This window comes from Cervus elaphus, chromosome 19 (genome assembly GCF_910594005.1).
Source record: "Cervus elaphus chromosome 19, mCerEla1.1, whole genome shotgun sequence".
NCBI classification, from domain to species: Eukaryota; Metazoa; Chordata; class Mammalia; order Artiodactyla; family Cervidae; genus Cervus; species Cervus elaphus.
The window spans coordinates 63,315,954-63,335,662 of record NC_057833.1 but is presented as its reverse complement, the minus strand read 5'-3'; the positions used below and the strand labels follow the sequence as shown (position 1 = coordinate 63,335,662).

The window sequence follows — 19,709 nt, the reverse complement described above, 5'->3', positions numbered from 1 at the left end:
AGAAGGGGATGACAGAGGATGAGATGGTTGAATGGCATCACTGACTTGATGGACATGAGTTTGAGTAAACTCCAGGGGTTGGTGATGGACAGGGAGGCCTGGTGTGCTGCAGTCCATGTGGGTTGCAAAAAGTTGGGCACGACTGAGCGACTGGACTGAACTGAACTGAACGAAGGGCTAAATAGCTTTGTTGCTTGAAGAGACCCTTGTACACAAGTAACCCTGTAGCTATGATCTGGAAGGTAGAGAATAAATAAAGAAAATTTGATGATTCCTCACACCACAAAGTGAAGCAATGTTTTTTGCTGGGACAAGAAGATGACATGGCATCCATGGGTTTTTTCCCCCTTTGTGTAGTAGGTGTGAACTGCACAGTTTCTGAGAATTGTTGCTTTAATCTGGGATGTTATCTTTATTGGGTGAGGGAGATCACAATGTTACAAAAGGTGAGGAGACACTGCCACACACATGGATGAAGAGACCTTGAGCGGAGGCAGGCCCGGACGGCACAGTTCATGCTGGGATGGCTGGATGAATCAAGTAATTGGGACTCTGAGCAATACAGTTTGTGTATCATAATATCTGTCTCCCCCTTTTCTTACAAGGAGAAGGGTGCACATTACCTACTCATAATAGAACCAAGCCTTGAGGAAGAGACAGGAAATATTCCAGAAAGGAGTTGAAGGGTTTTAACAGGAAGATATTAGAAGGGTGTTCGCTCTTTGAGGAGCCACCCTCAGGGAAGCCCCATGAAGAGCTTAAGCTCCTTTTCTTCACCGTGAGACCAGGGGCAATTTCCCCTCTGAGGGACTATTTGGCAATGTGTGGATACCTTTCTGTGGTCCCATCTTGGGGCCAGGTGCTGCTGGTGTCCAGTGGGAAGAGCCCAGGGGTGCGGGTCAGCACACCACCATGCTCAGGACTGTGCTTTGCAGCAGAGGATCATCCAGCCACCCGTATCCACAGCACCGCGGATGAGAGACCCTGCTTCACATTCAGAACAACCACAGCATGCATCCTAATTGAAGTGTTTCTCCTCATGTTTTCGCTCCCAGCCCATGGGTAAAGTGAGTTCTGCACACGTTGTCTTGTACTTGGAGCGCAAGGGGAGAGGTTCAGAGGCAGGCAGCAGGTGGACAGGTGGTCTTTCTCACACCGCCCTTCCTTGAGGTCTCAGAGCTGGCAGAAACTCACACCTAGAAGGGAAAGGCCCTGGTTCCAGAAAGTAACCAGCTGTGGAGAGCTGTGCCCTTGGTTTCCGCATGGTTTCAGAGACCCCAGTGCCCCTTTTCTCTACTCCTCTTAAGTCTAAAAACTACACGGGTTTCCATTACGTTCTTCTTGTCAGGGGAAGGCCTTGACAAGAGACCGGAAGCGGAAGAGGTGGCAGGAAGGCCTTCCTTCCGGTCTTCAGAGCCCGCTCCTCCCCCCCAGCAGCGGAAGACAGCTACTGCTCCAACCTCCAGGCGTTCAAAACACCTCTATATCCTGCCTGTGGCGCTTCTTTGTGAAGGGGCCCCGCCATCGGCCCGTGACCGCACCTTCTGTGGTAAGAGCGCCGGCTGAATCCTTATCCTCTGAAACCTGATTACCAACCACATGACTCTCCCCCACTTCCGAACACCAATAATACGGGGTTCTTCCTCTCGACTCCTAGGTCCTGGGGAGCACAGATCTCCCCTTTGGTTTCCTCAGCCCTGAGAGTTGTAGCTGCTTCCTATAGTTAGGATGATTTTCAAGCCTTCTTTTTGCTCTTTTAGTTTTCAACACCTGTGTAACCAATTGCTTGTATTAAATACCCTCCATTTGAACGTCCTGCATGGCATCTGTTTTCCTGAAAGAACCCTGACTGTTACCCCTCAGGATTGCTGAGAGGAAGGGGCAGAAGTTGACAGAGGATAGAAACCACCAAGCGGTTTGTTTGGGAGGCCATCCTGAAGAAACGGCCATCACCTCTTTTCCTCCAAACACTCCTGGTAACTCTTGCATGTGGGGAGGCTAACACTTCCGTATCATTGATGAAACTCAGATGTATTTGCTGCGAATCTCTGTGGTGCAGAAGATGAACACTGAAGCGAGACGTCCTTCCTCTCACATTGAAAGACAACTACCTTCACACTGAGATAATGGTGAGCAGGACACGGCAGTTCTTGGTGAAGAAGCTTCCTGACAACAGTGAAAGAAATAGAGAATTCAGATTCTTGTGAGAAGGTACGGGGTGAAGACAGCCCTGTCCTGCGGTCACTATGGTGGGAGCTGCCACAGACGTGCCCTCAGGGCTGAGAGCTGGAAGTTATTCAGTCCGGCCCCAAGAACAAGCAGATCTGCATGGACCAGAGCAGTTGAGTCAGGAGCAATCCTAGACAAGAAAGACTATCAGATGTTAGTAACTGTATGACACACCCTCATTTCAGAGATTTCAAACGTGAGCATATGCTTTTCACAGAAATGATTAAATATGGAAATCCAGAACCTAGAGAAACCATAGCAGCTAATACAAATAGAGTATAAATAAGAAGGCAAATACATAATGATAAAGACTAACACCTTGAATATGAAGAGAACTCTCCAGTGCAAATTTAGAATATGGAGAAATCTCAATCCCATCACAAGTTCTTTATGGAAGCCTCCAGATTCAATCAGGTGTAAATACTTCATTGGCATGAGATAAACTCCTGTTTAGACAGCACTCATTTATGGGTTATGTTTGGCCCACACTTCTTCTTATGGACAGAAACAAATTGGAAAAACAACAATTTATACCTTGGTATATGCCCTTATTACAACACTTTGGTTTCCAGTGATACCGTATATTCTTATATTCTGCCTTATGCTTAGTATGAGTGCCTAAAATTTTGAGAAAGAAGAAGTCATCCCTTTTATGAGTTCGTGGTTGAGTCCTACATGATAGCAGGGCTTCTCCTCTCTGCCTGCAGTAGTTACCTGTAATGTTACAGGTAACTTGGACACAGGCACCGCACATGGTGAGTTATTCACAGGAGCACTGGCCAGAAGAAGAAGCTAGGATGTGGCTCTAGATGTGCACAACCAGGCAGGGTAGCTGGGACGCCTGGCCCAGCTGCAATGATGAACTCTGGAGAGTCAGGTGGGTTGTTGAAAGCTGGTGTCCTGGTCTTCAAAGAGCTTACAGTCTCAGACAGAAGACCAAGAAGTGAATGAACCCAAAATAAAGCCACATGCTGAATGCCAGCATAGAGATGTGTGTACCAGGTTTTGTGGGAGCCCAAAGAAGTGAAATAGTAAATGTTTCTGTGAAGCAAGGTCAAAATCCAAATGGATGTGGTATTTGGGTTGAGTTCTGATGAATGAGAATTTCCCCAAAACACAAGGTTGCAAGGGAAGGAGGGTAATTTCTAGGAATAAAGAATAGTATGGTGAAATTCCTCTCCTGGGCATATATTTAGAGAAAACTCTGATTTGAAAAGGCACATGGACCCCAATTTTCATACCACCACTGCTTACAATAGCCAAGCCAAGGAGGTATCCATCAACAGATGAATGTATAAAGAAGACGTGGTGCATACATATAATGGAGTACTACTCAGCCATTCAAAAGAATGAAATAATGCCGTTTGCAGCAACATGGGTGGAACTGGAGATGGTCACACTAAGTGAAGGAAGCCAGATGTGTGCATGGTCAGTCACTGAGTCATGTCTGACTCTTTGCAACGCTATGGAATAAAACCCGCCATAGTGGCTGTCTGTCCATGGACAGGTTCCTCTGTCCATGGGATTCTCCAGGCAAGAACACTGGAGTGGGTTGCCAATTCCCCCTCCAGGGGATCTTCCTGACCCAGGAATCAAGCCCACATCTCCTGTGTCTCCTGCATTGGCAGGTGGGTTCTTTACCACTGAGCCACCTGGGAGGCCCTAGTGAGTCATATAGAGAAAGACAGATATCTTATGATATCACTTTATATGTGGAATCTAAAATGTGACACAAATGAACTTCTGCAAAACAGAAACAGACTCACAAACATAAAAACAAGTTATGGTTATCAAAGAGGGAGTAGGGGAGTGATACATTAGGAATTTGGGATTAACAGATGCATACTACTGTATGTAAAATAGATAGCCAACAAGGGCTTACTGTATAGCACATGGAACTAGATTCAAAAAAGAGAAAGACCTAAGGATAGAAGGCTAGGTCATTTTGCCCAACCATTGGGCAGAAAGAAAAATAGAAAGTAGTTGGAAAAATAAAGGTCAAGGAAGCAGGAGGAGGTCAGAAGATAGTGGAATCAAGGAAAGAAAATGGAAGAATCTATAAAGGAAGCCACTAACATTGCTATGTGTTGTGGTTCAGTCACTCAGTCGTGTCTGACTCTTTGTGGCCCCAGGGGCTGCAGCACACCAGGCTCCCCTGTCCTTCCACACAGCTATGTGTAGCAGTAGTCAAAGTGGAAGAACCAGAGAATGTTCTCACAATTGGGAGGCCACAGTCATCTTAGGTGGAGCGTTTTAGTGGGGTTTTAAGGGTGAACATTGGATGGATTAAGGAACACAGAGGACATGGAAAATGTTAGTGCAAGCTAGTTTGCCACAACAATGGAAGAATTTTGACAGCAGAGAAAAGTAAAGAGTGGTGGTTGGAGATAAACGCAATGTTGAAGTGGCAGAGATGTGACCGTGTTTATATGCTGAGATGACAGAACAAGTAGGGAGGGGGATTCGTGGAAGAAGAGGAAGCAAATCTTGAGCACAGGGAGGTAGCTGCTCTGGATGAAAGTTGTCTTTTTTTCTGAGATGGGAGGGAAGAATTAGTTTGCTATAAATATGGATTCATCTAGCAGACTGCTGGTTCATAGTGAAAAGGTATGACAAGACAGCAGGCTATCCAAATGGCTGATAACACTCATGGTTAAGATGGGAAGTCTATCTATTTTGGTGGGGGCGGGAAGGAATCTCTAGCTAAGAGGCTTTTGAAATACTGGTTAAAAGCATGGGCTTTAGAGGATGACAGGACAGCAAGTAGTAATTCTGACACTCCCTAGCTGAGTGACCTGAAGTTGTTTAAATCCTTTTCTAGGCTTCCAGTCCTTCATTTGTAAATTAGGAATTATAATAATATCTATGTTATACCATTTTGTGACGATTTAATGAAATCATACATGTGAAGTGTCTGCCGTCTCGTAGGTACTCATGTCTAACTGGGCTGAAAAAAAGTGAGGACCAAAGTAGACATTCAGATATGTGTATAGACCAGGCCAACTTGGAACCAGTACAAAGCATCATTGGAATTTAGCCATCATCCTAGAGACTGGCTGGGGTGAAGAGTGAAGCACTTCCAAGAGCCAGGTGGGAGCCAGTGGGTTGTGGCCGGCCCTGCAGGTAGCAGATCTGTGCCGGCGCCCAAACACAAGCCCCGCTGAGAGCCTGCCGCTGCCTCTGAGATCCATCCTGCTTGTGTAGGTAGTCCCCACTTACTTCCTGGTGAAGATGGCCACATAAGCACAGGAGCCTGTCAAATTCCAGCTAAAGCGTCAAAGGGAACACGAGAATCGGAAAGTCCATCACCACTGCCGAGAGCTAGAGCAGAACCCTTTTCCTTTGTGGAAATGTCAGGTAAGATTTTTCCAATGGGACCCTATCTAGAAAAGACACTAGGGCTCCCTTACTGAGAAAGTGGTACTGTCCTGAGAGGAAAAAGGCAAAGGAGGTCTTGAAGGCATTGTAGTAATCCCTTGATACACGGGATCCATGGTAGGAAGGCATGACAGTCTCGGGATCAGCAGGGAACGCCTCCCTCACAGGTCTTAGGAACCCGAGGGCAGTCACTGCTTGGGGCCAGGCCCTCATGACCGCATCATACGGCCAGTAGTTGGGCTGAACTGTTGAGGATTCTCCACAAGCTCACAAGGTTCTTTTCAGTTGATTTTGTGGTCACATAGACAACGAGATCAGGTCATTCCGGATTTGGCTTCTGGCACAATGACTTTGCATACACAGAGAAAGCTATGACCTCAGCTCATAAAATGTCAGAGTAAGTCTCCCACCAAGATGAGTAATCACTGAATGGGTAAAATGTCATATAGCATAGATCTAAAAGAGGATTAGAAAAAAATCCAAGCAAACTATGATGGAATCTAAGAAAAATCTATTCACTGTTTTGCTGAGAAATACTAGGCCAGATAAAATAGTCATCGTTCAAGGATGAATAAACAGACAAAATAAAACCTCATTATGAGGCAAATGAAAAATTTTGTGACTTTAAGAAATGAAAATATAGCACTCAAGAGGCAGAGGAAGAGCATGCTTTTGAAAAAGATTTACTACAGGAAATGGGAATAAATTTTAAGCAGCATATGCTTTGTGCTCTAAATAACATTCAAAGACCCCATGAAGCAGGAGATGAAAAATGAGAGAAGAAAATATATCGAGGTAAGAAAGGAGCTGGTTAAGGAACTAAATATAGAGTAAGATGAAAGAAGGAAAAATGCTATAAAACTGAATATGAACTATCAAAATGGAAAATGCATTAGAAGCAATAAACTGATTAATTGGCTATGTTTATAATGAAATCAGTAATATAGAGGACAAATTTGAAGTCTTCTTCTAAAATTAAAAGAAAATGAAAATTATACAAAAATGCTATGAAAAGAGCTGACAGATGCAGAGGGCAGAAAGTGAAACCCAACATGAAGAAAACTGGTACTGCCAAAGAAAACACCTGAATAAATAGGAAAAATAGCAATGCTATAGCAATGCTATATGTGTGTGTGTGTGTGTGTGTGTGTGTGTGTATAATTTTAAGTTATAGAAAATAATTAAGTAAACATTTGTAATCATTTGAAAATAAGTAAATTAAAAAGATACCTGAACTTAAGTAAGTAAATATTCAGATTAAGTGGGCTTGATGAATGCTAAACAAAATTAAAATAAACCGACCAGCTTCTTGGAAAGTTTGAAATTTTAGTTTTTCATAAAAAGAATTATGGAAGACAGAGGAAAAAAACAAAAGAAAATAATCGGGACAAGAAGTTAATAAAGCAACATCTTCAGAGGCCTAATTTACTAAGATCTAAGAATGCTAAACCTAGACACATTATTATTATTGTATGCTTTTGAAGTCAGTAAAAAATCATTCTGTGATACCAAGTGTCAAAACCTAAATCAATCAAGTCATCTTCATGACAGAAAAAAATAAAAGTTTTCCAGATAATCATAAAATAAGTTATTTTAAAAACAACCTGTAAAATAAAAATGTACTTTATTAAAAGTATTTCAGTATTTACTGCCAGTAAGTACTGAAATATTTTAATGTGGGATCAAGTCTAAATTGTTGTAAATACACTGTAGCTACAACAGAGATTGCAAACTTCATCTTTAATCCTTGGAAGAGAAAATGTAGCATGTAAATAATAATATCTAGCAAATAAGAGTTTGGGTCTAAATCCTCAGATAGTGGAGGAGACCTCAAAGAAGGGAAGGCAGTATCTCCTGTTTACAGTGCATAGGAGAGAAAATGGTAGACACATTCTTTCCCTTTGACATGAACAGAGAAATAGAGTTATTTATTATTTAAAGGTAACTTTGACCAAAAGTAAAAGTTGGATGTATACTTTTTCATTAGAAGAGAGAAAAGAGAAAGAAAACTTGTATAATAGAGTCAAAGATAAATATCAAAGGAGATAGCAAAGAAACTGAGACAAAATCTAAATCAAGGTGAGTAACACAAACATATAATTTATGACAAATATAATGACTTAATCATATTAAATGGCAAAAATTAGGTCATTAGACAATCAGCACTAATTGTCTATTAAAGATAGCTATGAAAGATTAACACAAGAAAGTTGAAAGTATAAGATTATATTTAAATATAAAGAACTATTCTCCCCAACTAACAGTTGGAATTACAGTCATACAAGATGGATTAGATTTTCAAGGAAAAAAATTTAAGTGTCTCATAGATAATCTGTTTTTTTCAATGTTGGTAAGAAGATCCCAAATTAAAATGTATCAGGATTCAACTTCCATGTGCCAAATAACAGAATATATAATAAGCATAAAGCAAAAACTGTTAGAATTAGAAAGAGGAACTGACTGCAATGGATGCATAATAAAAAATGAAATATTTTTCTGTCCTTAAGAGTTAAAGTAGGCAATAGGCAAAGAAATGGGGTATCTTATGTCACCAACTGAATCAATTTGAAAATGCACATGGAGATTTATTCCTCAAATAGAACATACATTCTGCTTTTAAATATTTGGAAACACATAAAATATTATATATATTTGATCAGAAAGATAACCTCAGAATTTTCTAAAACACAGATGTATGCAGATCATATTCTTTAATCAAAATGTAACATAATTAATAGTTGAAAAAGAATAATTTTTTAGAAAATTTCCCAACCTTTTTAAGTGAAGAAAAAAAGAAATATTCTTCTGGGTCAAATATGAGATTAAAAATGTAATTGCAAAATACTTAGAAAATTGCAATTATAAGCACACTACATATTCAAACCTATAGTATTTAGTTAAAACTGTAGTTGGGCTTTCCAGGTAGCACTAATGGTCAAGAACTTACCTACCAATTCAGGAGACTTAAGAATCATGGGTTTGACCCCTGGATAGGGAAGATCCCCTGGAGGAGGGCATGGGAGCCCACTCCAGCATTCTTGCTTGGAGAATCCCATGGAGAAAGAAGCCTGGCAGGCTGTAATACATAGGGTTGCAAAAAGTCGGATATGAGTGAAGCGACTTAGGAGGCACTAGAGTTTTAAAAAATAAAAGAAACAAATGAATTAAGTTATTAACTTGAGAAACTAAGAGCAAAACAAAGCATGGCTAATAGGAAAAAAAAGGAAAAAGTTATTAAGGATGAAAGCAGAAATTAAAATTTAGTAAACTAAAAGGAATAGAATAGAGAAATAAATCCAAGTGGTTCTTTAGGGGAAAAAGCCAACAATAAATAGAGCAAAAAAATAAAATATACAAACTTCTATTTATTCTAATCAAAGAAAAAATTTGAGATAAAAAAAAATTAAGGATAAGAACTTGTCATCTTAGACATGAAAACACTTGAAAATCTTGATATAATGAATCATTTCATTCTTATCAAACATGAATATTAACTGCTAAGGAAGCAGGAAACATTCTTGAGAACAAAAGAATAAACAAAAGTAAATATTTACCTATTCAGAAGACGTAGAGCAAAATTCTTTCAAATATTAAAGAACAAATAATTTTCTGACTTATTAACTCTTCAAGGGCATTAATACATGGGAACAAATCCTATTTCAAGAACTGGCAAAACTTTAATACCAAAACTTATACAACCAACTCAAAAAGAAAATGACAAAGTAACCTCACAAATATTAAGATTTAGATGCCAAAATCTAAAATGCAATACTACATTTACCTAGCTGTTTGTGAAATAATGGAAACAAACCCTAGCAGATTTTCTTCCAAGAATGCAAATATAAATCAATATTATGAATTAATTTAATTTTCACATCAATATGTCACAGAAGAAAAATAAAGTTATTATTCAAAAATATGCCAAAAACTATGTTGCAAAAAATGCAACATCCATTTTTAGTTAAAGCACCTGATAACTAGGACCATAATAGGCATGAAGTATTCTTTCTTAAATTGGTACAGATTATCTATCTAAATATGTGATCTGTTCAGTTCAGTTGCTCAGTCATGTCCGATTCTTTCGGACCCCATGGACTGCAGAATTCCAGTCTTCCCTGTCCGTCACCAACTCCCAGAGTTTACTCAAATTCATGTCCATCGAGTCAGTGATGCCATCCAACCATCTCATCTTCTGTCGTCCCCTTCTCCTCCCACCTTCAATCTTTCCCAGCATCAGGGTCTTTTCAGTGAGTCAGTTCTTCTTGTCAGGTGGCCAAAGTACTGGAGTTTCAGCTTCAACGTCAGTTTCAATGAATATTCAGGACTGATTTCCTTTAGGGTTGATTGGTTGGATCTCTTTGCAGTCCAAGGGACTCTCTTGAGAGTTCAAAAGCATCAATTCTATGGGACTCAGCTTTCTTTATAGTCCAGCTCTCACATCCATACAAGACTGCTAGAAAAACCATAGTTTGACTAGACGGACCTTTGTTGGCAAAGTAATGTCTCTGTTTTTAATATGCTGTCTAGGTTGGTCATAATCATAACTTTTCTTCCAAGGAACAAGTGTCTTTTAATTTCATGGCTGCAGTCACCATCTGCAGTGATTTTGGAGGCCAAGAAAATAAAGTCTGTCACTGTTTCCATTGTTTCCCCATCTATTTGCCAGGCCAGGCTTCAAGATGAACTGTGACCTTCCAGATGTTCAAGTTGGATTTCGAAAAGGCAGAAGAACCAAAAATCAAATTGCCAACATTTGTTGGATTATCAAAAAAGCAAAAGAGTTCCAGAAAAATATCTACTGCTGCTTTATTGACTACACCAAAGCCTTTGACTGTGTGGATCATAACAAACTGTGGAAAATTCTGAAAGAGATGGGAATACCAGACCACCTGGCCTGCCTTCTGAGAAATCCATGTGCAGGTCAAGAAGCAACAGTTAGAACTGGACATGGAACAACAGACTGGTTCCAAATAGGAAAAGGATTGAGTAAAGGCTATATACTGTCACCCTGCTTATTTAACTTATATGCAGAGTACATCATGAGAAACGCTGGGCTGGATGAAACACAAGCTGGAATCAAGATTGCCAGGAGAAATATCAATAACCTCATATATGCAGATGACACCACCCTTATGGTACAAAGTGAAGAAGAACTGAAGGGCCTCTGGATGAAAGTGGAAGAGGAGAGTGAAAAAGTTGGCTTAAAGCTCAGCATTCAGAACACTAAGATCATGGCATCTGGTCCCATCACTTCATGGCAAATAGATGGGGAAATATGTGATATTAACAATAAAACTTCAGGAACATTGACTTTAAAAGAAGAAAAAAATACATGGATGCTTTTTATTAAAAGATCTGATAGAGAGGGAAAAGGGGTTAGGGATTGAAGAGGAAGAGGAAACTATTACTATTCATTCATTTTGTGATGGTCTATCCTGAAGTCTCAAAACCAGGGGAAAAGAATCAGTTAAAACTGAAAGATTTTTATTGAGAGATTTCAGCTTAAGTGACCGATCATAACCAAATATACAAAAATCAATTGATTTCATACATTAAAGCAATAAATAATTAGAAGAGTTGATTTAAACATCTCACTCATAATTAGCAAATTATCTGGGAATATATTTAATAGGAAATGTTTAAGACCCATAGGAAGAAAACTATAAAATTTATTATGGATTTAAAAGACTTCAATGAATGGAGAGAAACACTATATTTTGTTCCAGTTTGTGTACTGAGAACTTGTAAAGCTGTCAAGTTTGAACGGGTCCCAGAGCAACAGAATCTGGTTCCACTCAGGAACGTAGATGCAAAATTCCTAAGCAGAGCAGCATCATATCAAGTCAAGCAGCATATGGAAATGGTAACACACCTAGAGCAGATAGGGTCGATTCTAAGAATGCAAAGCTTGCTCAACTTCAGGGCAGAAAACTTGCCTGTCTTGTTCTTGTCTATATTCCTGACATTTACCATAGTCATTGACATGTATGTAATAGTGTTAGTCACTCAGTCATGTCTGGCTCTTTGCAACCCCATGGACTGTAGCCCACCAGGCTCCTCTGGCCCATGGAATTCTCGAGGCAAGAATACTGGAGTGGAAAGCATTCCCCTCTCCAGGGGATCTTCCTCACCCAGTGATCAAACCCAGATCTCTTGCATTGAAGGCAGATTCTTTACCATCTGAGTCACTAGGGAAGCACATATACATAAAAAGTTCTCAATAAATATGTGTTGACTGAATGAACATTATGTTGTCCTTTGTTTTGCTACATTAGTAGATTAAAGGAGAAAATCTACTTAATATCTTAATAGATGTCTAAAAAAATCATTTGAGAAAATTCAAAATCCATTTTTCATTAAATGCTAAGATAGAAATAGAAGGAGCTCTTTTTTAAATCTTGCTAACGTTTTCTACTAGAAACATACAGCAAGTGTCCTACTTAATAATAAAATATTCAGGAGCAAGAAAGGTGTGCTTACTATCACCTCAATTTATCACAACTTTACTGGAATTCTTGGTTAAAAAATTAATCCCGAAAATAAGAATAGTGAAAGGGAGGAGTAGATGAAACAAAACAGTTTTTATGTGTAGATGACATTATTTTTAGTTCAGATAATGACACTCGAAGAGGACCAAGAGACAACTGATAAGTAAAGAGATTGACTCCAAGATCAACATGCAGAAAGCTTTTGGCTTTCCCCCACCCTAGCAATAACTGAATAAAACTTTAATAATCATCCCATTGACAATTAACAAAATTGAGTAACAAAATAATTAAGTTTTTAGGAATGAAACAGAAATATGCCAAGACCCAGAAGAAAATATATCATAAAGCTTAGTGGAAAAGTTGAATAAATGCAGAAGAGACCATGTTGCTGGGTTGTATACATATCACTTCTTTGTAACTTCTCTATAAATTCAATTAAATCTTAATTTAAAAAATCCCATAGGAAATTTTATTTTCTTTTTTGGAACAGAACTCAATAAGCCACACTTCCAAACTTTGAAAGAGAAAATAAAAGAAAAATCAAGATATTTTTGAAAAAGAGAAATCAAGAGGGCCAATTTGCCCTGTCAAACATGAAAAATAAACTATAATATATTATAACTACACATGTTGCTGCTGCTGCTGCTGCTAAGTTGCTCCAGTCGTGTCCGACTCTGTGCGACCCCATAGATGGCAGCCCCTGGGATTCTCCAGGCAAGAACACTGGAGTGGGCTGCCATTTCCTTCTCCACTACACATGTTAGCTGGGGACTAATCAATCGATAGACCAAAAAAGAGAAGTAAATCTAGATGCCTACCAGCCAGTCATTAAAAGCCCAATACATTAGAAAAAGAAAAAAAAGACCTGATGTTTAAAAAAACATTTTTATATATCGAGGAGAAAAATAATGTTTATATAACTTTGGCATGGAGGCCTTCATAGCCAAGATATAAAATCCAAAAGACACGAAGTAACAGATGGACAAATTTGCCCACATAAAAATCAAAATCGTCTGTATGACAAAAAGCAATATGAAGTTTAAAAGCAGGTTTAGACTCAAATAAACTGTTTTTGCTTTATCCTTTAATAGATAAAGGATTCATAATTAAAGTAGGTACACTTTTAAATAGTTAAGGAAGACAACCAATTTTTAAAATGAGCAAAGGATAAGAATAAACTATTCACTGAAAAAATCATAGTTTCTAAAGATGTTTAATCTCACTAATAACTGGAGAAAATGGGAATTAAAATATGACAGCTTTGCTCCTAGAACATGAACCCAAGTGTCAGTGAGGGTTGGGGGACAGGCATTTTCAGGTGCTGCTGTTGGGAGTATGAATTGGTGAAGATGATTTGGCAGCATTAGAATTAAAAACACAAGTCTCCCCAGTTATACTTAGACTTTCTGTTAAGAGAAAATATACATGTACTGGGGGAGATTGAAGGCAAAAAGAGAAGAGGGTGGCAGAGGATGAGATGGTGGTTAGATAGCATCACTGACTCAATAGCTATGAATTCGAGCCATCTCCAGGAGATAATGGAGGACAGAAGAGACTGGCATGCTGCAGTCCATGGGGTCATAAAGAGTTGGCCCTGACTTAGCCACTGGACAATAACAACTTATACGTAGTTCGAAATAGAAAAATATTGGAAATGTAGGTATCTGACAGTATGAGTCACTTCTAGTACTATGTAATCTATATGGGCAAATAAAAACAAATATTGCATGAGCAGAGAAAAGGAATTATATAGACTTGTATATAAGAACATAAAGAGCAAGACATTGTTAAATAAACATAAACTCCATCTTCTTTAAGACTTTGTTCATCTTGTATCCTCAACATCTTAAACAATTCTTGGCATACAGGTTCTCAATTAAAAATCTTTTGAATAAATAAGTGTGAAAGTAAGTGTATGAACCATTTAAATATAATGGTCCTATTAATATTTAAAACTGAATATGAACAATGTTTACAAGTATAGAAAAAGGACTGAAAATGTAACAGCAAATATTTTTAGTACTTACTTCTAGGAGTCAAGTTTAGGAAAAGCTGTCATTAGAAAGCATCTCAATTATCCTTTCCTGCATAACAAACCATTCACATTCAGGGACCTAAAACAGCAGTCGTTTTCTCATTCTCTCAGATTCCATGGATCATGAATGTAGACAGAATGCAACAGAGACAGCTTGTGTCTGAGCTAAGATATCTGAAGCCTTGTCTTAAAAGACCGGGGTCTTTTAAGGGGTGACTAAACCACCACCACCCCTAAGCTCACCCCTCAAAAGACCGGGACTCAATGTCCGGAGACTTTTTACATGTCGGTGCCCAGGTTAGGATGATTTCCAGGCTACTCCTCTGGGACTGTCAGCTGCAGTGACGTCTGCGTGGCCTGGGACTCTTCACAGCATGGAGGCTTCAGGGTCGTTGGACTTTTCCTATAGTGACTTAGGAATCCAGCAGCAAGTGTTCCCATGGACAAAGTGGAAGGTGCAAGACCTATCATGACCTAGCCTTCACAGCCAGCCAGCATCACTTCTGCCATGTTCTGTTGGTTGAAGCATTCGTGAGTCCACCCAAATTCAAGGGGAGGAGTAGTAAAGAGCCACCAGAGAGGGGAAATGTTTATTTTTGTTAATCTTTTTTTTTTTTTAAGTAACCTCTTTAATTTGAGAATTTGCTCATGACAGTAAAAAAGGTGGTGAAAAACACAGAATCTGAAACCAGAAAATCCAAGTTCAAATCCTGACACTTCAGTTCTAATAGCTGACTGATCCTGGGCAAACCCTTAGCCTTTCTGTGCCTCGGTTTCTTTATATGTAAAGTTAGAGATAATTACAACAGCTACTTCATGACTGTTGGGAAGATTTTGTGTGTCGACACATACAAAATTCCTTAGGACAAAGTCAGGCATATTGTATTAGGCATAACTATTATTTGTGTGTAAAAATTTTTAAATTGAGCCTGAATAAGAAATGGTCTTTTAAAGATTCAACAATAATGAGAGATAAAGCTTTGTATTAAGTGGATATTCCTAACCCTCAGCTGGGCTTCCCTGGTGGCTCAGTTGGTACAGAATCTGCCTGCAATGCAGGAGACCCAGGTTCAATCCCTGGGTCGGGAAGTTTCCCTGGAGAAGGGATAGGCTACCCACTCCAGTACTCTCGCCTGGAGAATCCCATGGACAGAGGAGTCTGGTAGGCTACAGTCCATGGGGTCGCAAGAGTCAGACATGACTTAGCGACTAAACCACCACCACCCCTCAGGTAAATTTAAAATCTTCTGTCTAGTTGTGTAAGCCATTATTCTAAAAACCACAGTCTGAGCTTCCTCATGACATGGCCGAGTCATGCCTACTACAGAACAGCTCAGGACCCCAGAAATGAATGTCTCAGATTAATGACAGAACAGCCTACCTTGTCCTAATCTCTGGAGCCAGCAGTCTCTTCCGCCATGCTCTGTTGGTCTCTAGAGTTGGTCCAGATTCCACGGGAATATTCTCTTTTGGAGGAATGTCAAAAAAAAAAATTGAAGACACATGTTAAAATTTCTATGTCCTCTCCTTCCAGGACAGCATGTTGGAGTAAGAACACTTTTTAGATCAGACGCATCCCTTGGGTTTGAATACCATCTCAGTCACTTGCTGTTTAGACTTGTTATGGCTATTTAATAAATTAGCACATATAAGATACTTGGTATATACCAAATTAAGTGTTTAGTAAAACCTAGCTGCATTGTTTGAGATAAAAATTAAAAAGTTTTGTTTCTATGGCTGGATGGGTATTTCTTGGGCTATTGTGCTATAGAATAGGAAATTTCAAAAACTAAACAGTAGGTAAATTCATATGATGTGCCAGTATAGAGGGGCAATAAAATTGCTAGATATTCATCTTCTTAGAAAACACAAAAAGTGCATGTATCTGCCCAAGGAATTCTCCCCAATGCATATTCCCAACTGGGGATATATGTCTAGTTTTCAATTTTCAGGGTTGCCTGCATGCTAAGTTCTGTCATGTCTGACTCTTTGCAACCCCATAGACTGTAGCCGGCCAGGCTCCTCTGTCCATGGAATTCTCCAGGCAAGAATACTGGAGTGGGTTGCCATGCGCCTTTTCAGGGGATCTTCCTGACCAGGGATGGAACCCGTACTTCTTGTGTCTCCTGCATTGGCAGGGGGTGTTCTTTACCACTAGTGCCACCTGGGAAACCCAGGGTAGTCTAGTTCCAAGCAAAAAAAAAGTTGAATATACACCTCCTCCTCCTCTTTCTAATCACCTTAGCTTTGTGGCACAAATCTAGAAAATTCAGCATTTATGGAAACCCTTTTCAGGAGTGACCACAGAATTCTCTTTTCTTATGCCTAAATGGTGAGCAAGATCTCATAAAATGCATATCACATCATTATATTATGTTTAAACACTTTTATTTCTCCAGAGAGTTTAAAATATACAAACATGTGACTCTGTGAGGAAATGATCCAAAAAAGATTATAAATACGGCCATAAATGTCAAAGTTCCTAAAACATTTCCCTGGCTCTATCTTCAGAAGAAAGTGTTTACACAGTGAGCACACGCCAGCATGTTTTATGACTGTTATTGTGGGCATTAAATGTTACAAATGCAATCTGTTTGACATACACATAAACGATGATCTCCGCAGAACTTTAAGAAGCACCTCTAAGTCTGTGGGCCTGATCGGCAGGAACAATCGCATAAGGCCCGGGCAGCAGGCACTCCAGAGTGAGGAAGACGTTGCCCTAGCTCGGAGGCAATTAGGAATTCCTCTTCAGGTGACTAAACAGCAACTTCAGGTTTTTTCTTAATCAATGTTTAGTTTTAAAACTGTGTTTGTTTCTGAAAAGTCTGCTACAGTTAATAATCATCACTTGTGTTCCTGTTTGACTCGTTCAGGATAATCAATATTTCTTTTCTTAAAAAAAAAAAAAAAAGAACACAGGAAAGGAAGAAGGAAGGAGAAGGAAAGCAGGAGAAGGAAAGGAAATGCAAAACAGGAGAGAGGAAGGAAGGAATGAAGATGGAGATGGAAGGAGGAGGGGAAATGGAGATAAAATGGAGATGAAGACAGGGAGCAAGAGAGAGGGAGACAGAGAGAGGAAAAAGAAGGAAATGTCCCCCATTTAGACTTGCCCTGTCTAGAGGGTCTCTTGTAAATGTCCCCCATTTAGACTTGTCATATCTAGAGTGTCTCTTGGAAATGTCCCCCATTTAGACTTGCCCTGGCTGGAGGGTCTCTTGGAGATGTCCTCCAGTTTAGACTTGCCCTGGCCGGAGGACAAGACTTGCCTCTTTCCTTCTTGGACTCTCTTACTCTTCAATGAATCAGCAGTGAAGTTGACCTTGCCAGGCCCATCCTCCTTTGAAAGGAAACTACTCCCCCCTCAGCCCCTGCTGCCTGCCTGTTTTCTACAATCCTCTTTCCTAACTTACATCTCAACACCAGTAGCTCTAGAGCTGTGATGTCCAGCAGAAATCTAACGTGAGCCCCCAGTGGGAGCCTCATGTGTAATTTTACCTTGGCAAGTAGTCACATTAAGGAAAGTTAGAAGGAATAGGTGAACTTCATTTGAATAATATATCTTATAAGCCAGTATATCTAAAATATCATCATAGGAACATGCCATCAATATGAAAATGAAATACTTTACACTTTTTTTTAGTACTGACTTTTTGAAATCCAATGTTTTTTCTACACATATAACTCATCGCAATTAGAAGTAGTCACATTTCTCTTGTATCCTATCCTTCTTACTGCTTCCTATTCATCCATAACATAATCCCACCTTAGCTTGAACCAGTTTGAGTTAGGCTCTGCTTCTTCAAACAAAGCTGAATACAATAGCCACAGTGGTCACGGTGTTTCTTTGTTTATTTCCCGTCTTCAAGAAATTATTTGGTATGGAACCAAATTATTTATCTTCAGTTGTCTGCCACTGGAGATGTTTGGGATTATTTGTGCTTTATGGGATGATATGGTTTAACTTTATCTTCCTATCATGTACCCTTTTCTATTTGAGGTTACATTATGTTTACAAAAATGGGCTTCCCTGGAGGCTCAGACAGTAAAGAATCTGCCTGCAATGTGGGAGACCTGGGTTCTATCTCTGGGTCAGGAAGATCCTCTGGAGAAGGGAATGGCTACGCACTCCAGTATTCTTGTCTGGAGACTCCCATGGACAGAGGAGCCTGGCGGGCTACAGTCCATGGAGTTTCAAAGAGTCAGACATGACTGAGTGACTAATGCTATCTATGTTTGCAAAAATACTGATACAATGCATTTTTTCATCTGGCAATTGACAGACAATTTTAACAATGCCCTGTGAGACTCTTATGAAAGTTAACATTAAATGCCTTAGCGAGGGGCTATCCCTCTAACATATAATTTCATTAATTTAAATCCAAGTAAAGATCAAATTTTCCAATTCATCTCAGCCATTTATTAACCTTAGATTTCTTGATGATTAACTTTGATGACAATAGCATTTCACACCATGTTCAAACATAGTACTTTGCTTCTTACACTACAGTGGGGTTATTTTGGGATAAATTTTTCTACTCTGGAGCGATTTAGAGAAACCACAAGTCTGAGTTAATTATCCAAGCCTCAGTTTGCTTATTAATTAAATGGAAGAGTTCCTTGACTGTAACCTGTTCTGATAACAACAGATCTTAATTATACTTGGTGTATGAATGCAACAAAACATACATATCATGATTGTTTTAAAAATTATTGTGAGTGATAATATTGAAAGATTAAAGACAATCACATGGGAAATAAATACTTTTTATTTCTGAAGTTTATTCTAATTATTTCCTCACCTCTGACCTTGTATGTCCAGTAGGGTTGGGACAGGACCTTGGGTGCCCCAAGCCTCATTAATCAAGACAAGTCACATTTTAAAGCAATAATTTTAAAAATAAAAGGGAATACCAAAAATCGATGATGAAAAAAATCAGACTTTTAAACAAAAGATAGGATCAGAGATTGCAGTGAGCAGAAAATACTGTTCCCAGGTCATTAGTAACATTAGTGATCAAACCACTTTACTTCAGTTGAGTAGTATTTCAGAAGTTTCCACCAGACATAGAACTCAATATGTTTTCAGCTCTTCAGCAACCGCTGGGTTCTAATATCTTTACTTACGTATCTTTTTTTTCTCCTTTCATTTTTCACAGGTTGGGGTTCTCCCCAGATATTATGTGAGGAGATTCAAACGTGTTTCACTCTTCAGATCTCTGTTGGTGCTGCATGATTCTAAATAACTGTGAAACCTACTTTTAGGCAGAGTATAAATAACGTGGTTGAGAATAGAAATCTATGAATAGTGGTTTGACTGAAAGAATGGTGTAGCCAATTTCACTCCATTGAGGTATCACTAAACAAGATAAGCTTGTTTAATTGCATACAAAGGAATGACCAAATTAAGCATGAGAGACTGTGAGAAAATTTTCAGTCAGGACTTTTTTTCCCCCCGCCTGAATTTTTACTCTTCTGTGTGGTTTGAAATAGAATTCTCAAGAGCCATTCCACCTTTCTCTCAAGCCCTTGGGGAAAGCAATTTGATCTAGACTTATTTTTATCAGTGGCCTCCTAAT

At 39.2% G+C, this 19,709-nt stretch overlaps 1 long non-coding RNA gene across 1 annotated transcript in view; it reads right to left on the bottom strand.

Moving 5' to 3' along the window:
- The window catches only part of LOC122675666, a 51,249-nt gene extending 31,886 nt beyond the window's left edge, over positions 1–19,363 (bottom strand). Inside the window, exons 1-2 of the long non-coding RNA XR_006335317.1 lie at positions 19,258–19,363; positions 15,512–15,596 (exon numbers count right to left, since the gene is read on the bottom strand). This is a non-coding gene — a long non-coding RNA (uncharacterized LOC122675666). The remainder of the gene's footprint in view (positions 1–15,511; positions 15,597–19,257) is intronic.
- Between the last annotated feature and the right edge of the window lie 346 nt (positions 19,364–19,709).